Below are 4,321 nucleotides of genomic sequence, written 5' to 3'. Positions count from 1 at the left end.
AGTACACTTGACACTGCACGCTCACTCAAAACACAAATGGGGAGGTGTTTCAAGATGTGATTGGGCCAGCCCAGTGTCAGTCAAGAAAACAACCAATGGGCCGCTGATCTACGTGTTTCACGGGCCGGTCTGTCATTGCAAAAAAATATGAATTTTTTTTTTGACTAATGCATTACATCGGCACTAAGCCAGCGCCGTCAATTAAACAAAACAAAACGAATGGGCTGCCGATGTACGAGTTTTATGGGCCGTAAAAAATAAATAAAAATAAAAATATGAGATGTATCGGTCCAAAAAGCACGTCGGCCCACCGGGCATTTGCCCGGTATGCCAGATTACCAGTCCAGCCCTGGTTACTTGTAATGCGTTTCTTTACTTGTAACATCAAAAAGTAATTTGATTACATAATGCACATTACTTGTAATGCATTTCTTTACTTGTAACATCAAAAAGTAATTTGATTACATAATGCATGTTACTTGTAATACTTTACTTGTAACATTAAAAAAATCTGATTACATAATGCACGTTACTTGTAACGCATTATTAGTAACATCAAAAAGTAATCTGATTGCGTTGCATGTCTGATGCATGTTACTTGTAATGCGTTACCCCCAACACTACTCATTTCAGATGAGACTGAAAACACCTGAGGGTTGTTCCATAAACCAAGATTAGAGTATAAGCCAGGCTTATTTCGGTTAGTCAGGCTTATTTTTGGTAGATTCGGTTTCATAAATCAAACTTAAAAAAGTTCAAACTTAGTTACCCCGGCAACTTATGCTGGCAAATCAACCTGGTCCGGGGCAGGCTAACTGTTAGGCTAAGTCTGAGTTCAGGCTTAACGAGCATACCATTTATAATCACCTTCTGGTATTTCGATGTCATTTTATTTTACTTAACCACTATTAATAAAAAAATAAATAAAAAAAAATAAATAAAGACGGAAATGTACTTTACTAATAAATGTAAGAAATTATAAGGTATAAATACACTAAGAAATGTTCAAAACTTGTGTGTTTAATTGGTGAGTTTGGTTAATGAGTTTGGTAATTAATTAATTAAAAGTATATAAATAGGGAGCTGAACTCGTTTCCAAACTTGACCATGGCGTGTCCTTTCATAGATGAGGTGGTGGATGAGGGGGCTATAGTCTTGCGGAGGGCATTTCAAAGAGAGAGAACTTTCAGAGACAGGTCAGACCCATTGGCTTTTAATGACAGCTACCTGTATGAGCGATATGGGTTCTCAAGAGATGGGATTGCATATACTTGTAGATTACTAAGCCCATACATTGCAAATAATACACGCCGCAACAGAGCGCTCACAGTCCCACAGACTGTGCATTGCGTTTCGCTTTTTTGCCAGTGGAACATTTTTGTACACAGTTGGAGATGCAGAGAATATCAGCAAAGCATCAGTTTGCCCCTCTGTACGAACTGTGTACCTTTCTTTAAAAAGACTACTCAATGTGTTCATCACATTCCCTGGTAACAAAGCTATCCGTACCATTAAACATGCCTTTCATGGAATAGCTATGAAGTTCACATATCTATAAAACATGGAAATATTTCTTGACTGTTGATTTTACATGGGACATATTTAAAACAAACAAATTATTTTCCTAGGTTTCCCAAATGTTATCGGTGCATTGGACTGCACCCATGTGTGTATTAAGTGTCCGTCTGGTCCACATGAAGCGGACTTTGTGAATAGGAAATCAGTACACAGCATTAATGTACAGGTATGATCCCACTGAGTTGATATTGAAGGCTATGCTCTAGCACTGAGTGTTCTGTACTAAGCTGGGAACCAGTGTTTAGTTCATTGCAATTAAAATCTAGTGACCTACAGGTTTAATTTATTTTAGATGATAAGTGATGCAGATTGCACCATCACAAATGTAGAGGCCAAATGGCCAGACTCTGTGCATGACTCCAGAATCTTTGGAGCCTCATCTCTCTACCAGCAACTAGCAAGAGGTATGCTAGTAATCACTTAATCGCAAAAAGTCCTAAAAAAAAAGAAGAAGAAAAAAAACTACATTATGTATCTATATATATTCATTCATTCTGTCTATGCAGGAGAATTCTCAGGAGTTTTGCTGGGAGACAAGGGATACACAAGAGGTCGTATTGAGATGGCATTTGGGCTGATAAAGTCAAGGTTTCAGTGCCTGAAGCACCTCAGAGTGACTCCACCTAGGGCATGTGACATTGTAGTTGCTTGTGTAGTGCTCCATAACATTGCTTGTCTGAGGAGAGAGAGGCAACCAATGATGGTTCAAGAGGAAGACTGGGGCTATGAAGCAGTATTGGAAGAAAACGAAACAGGCAGACTTATGAGACACATATGCAAATAATTATTTTGCTTAATATGGTCTAAACCATGTGTACCCTTTAAAATTTTCCACTGGCCCCTCAACTTTCTCCTTAGTTGAACAAACACACAGAAGTCAAAGTATTTAATGTAATTTGTCTTTATTCAGAGTGAATCTGCCTGTTAGGGGTGAAAACACACAAATAAATGTTGTGGAAAGTGATCAAAAATGTTTTTTTTTTTTTTTTTTTTTTAAATGGTAGTTCTACTTGCATTTTTCTGTAGCTGTTGAATTTCCAGCTCCAACTTCCTCATCTTCAGTTTTTTATACTGGATGTCGATATCAATCGCTTCCATTTGTTTAAGGAGGTAGCGTTTATACACTCCTTTTATGTTTTCTGGGTTCTGTAGCAACATAGATTTAAGTTATTTCATTGAATACTCTTGTCACATTGTTTTCATTTCTTAATACTCACTTTGTCACATGTGGTCCCAGACTGAGAGGGCTCTAGAACAGTGTCAGCATCCTGAAATCAGATTATGATCATTTTATCACACAAGTACACTTTTTAATATTCAATACAGTATAGCATGGAACCTGTGAGTACCTCAGGCCTCCTTGAACATACAGACAGTCTCCTCATCCTCCTCAACTGATGGGCCTTCTCCCTGTGACCACTGATTAAACTCAGTTAAACTCATTAGCTTACAGGAACTGATTTAAAAGGTCTCATACTCACAGGCAACATGATGTCTGGTGGATCCATAAAGCATACAGAATCTTGATAGAAAAAAATATATATTTTTGTACCAAAATGCACCATTACAGTAGCACAAGTACCTCTACATGACATTACTGCTATGATGTACTTAGGCTTACAATGCCTAAGGAAGGAGGAAATCAGTTAGTCAGGAAGGAATAATGACAATAAAACACACACACACACACACCTTTTATATACTCACTCCTTATACCATGTGATATGATTTTAGGTAACTTCAAGCTGGCATTGATTACATATGTACATACCATTAGTTCCCTTTCAGTCGAGAACGTCAGACGTAGTCGACGGTCGACTGAATTGGGATCTCGCTAGAGAGCCTGTCTTCTTCGAGTACTATTGAACGAGCCAATGTAATTGGCGTGCGTGATTCGCATCACACACAATTTCTAAATGTTTGTGTGTGTTGATGGCTGGTTAGAGGGCGGAAAAGTGAGTGCTTCACTGTTTCAGTTCTCTGTTCAGTGTTGCCGCGGTCATTCCCCTGTGTGCTCCGGCACTGGTGACGGTCCTATTTTCTGAAAGAGCAACACGGGTGCGTTTGCGTCTTTTTCAAGATGTCATTCCGCCCGTGCGTTTCTGGGTGCGGTCGTTCCCTGTCTCTCTCTGATGGTCACAACTGTTGTGTCACGTGTTTGGCTTACAGCACGCTGAGACAGCTTTTGTGGACAGCTCATGTTTTCACTGTGGGAACATGACTGTCGCAGTGTTGAGGGCGAGACTCGCCTTCGTTCGCGGAGAGCGAGTCCCCATTACCATGCCCCACCCTCGGGTGCTGTGTGGGATGGGTGACCGGAGGATAGTGTTGGATGTCCCGCCCGGTAACCATTCCCTGTGGGCTCCTCACTCCTCCCTTCCACTGCAACCACTGGAGCCTCCTGTGTTGTCTGCTGGTCCATCTGTAATGGGTGGGCCAGCGGTTTCACTCGGGGCTCCCCTGGAGGACAGGACGCCGATTGCAGCATCGGAGGGTGAGCTGACTTCTAGAGATGATGACTCGGCTGCATTGTCTCCCTCCGGGAGTTCAATGTTGCCCGAGCCGGATCCAGAATTATCAGCTATGCTGAAACGGGCCGCCGAGGCTGCCGGGCTCGAGTGGAACCTCCACCGTGTCCCGTTCAGTCTCGGTTAGAATCTGGAGTTTGGTATCTTGGGGCGGGCCGCGCTGGTTCTCAGCTCGCCGCCCCAGTGCCTTTCTTTCCCGAAATGCATGGAGAGCT

General features: G+C 41.7%; 1 long non-coding RNA gene across 1 annotated transcript; it reads right to left on the bottom strand.

Moving 5' to 3' along the window:
- Positions 1–2,476: 2,476 nt before the first annotated feature.
- On the bottom strand, positions 2,477–3,097 carry LOC143736555 (uncharacterized). Its single transcript, XR_013203478.1, has 5 exons — positions 3,060–3,097; positions 2,928–2,988; positions 2,796–2,846; positions 2,589–2,724; positions 2,477–2,495 (listed from the first exon to the last, which is right to left on the bottom strand). It is a non-coding gene; the product is annotated as an uncharacterized LOC143736555 (long non-coding RNA).
- Positions 3,098–4,321: the final 1,224 nt, after the last annotated feature.

This window comes from Siphateles boraxobius, unplaced genomic scaffold (genome assembly GCF_051911475.1).
Source record: "Siphateles boraxobius isolate OS27281-9 unplaced genomic scaffold, OSU_SipBor_1 130, whole genome shotgun sequence".
Lineage (NCBI taxonomy): Eukaryota > Metazoa > Chordata > Actinopteri > Cypriniformes > Leuciscidae > Siphateles > Siphateles boraxobius.
The sequence above is the reverse complement of the archived record's forward strand: the minus strand, read 5'-3'. Positions and strand labels throughout refer to the sequence as shown.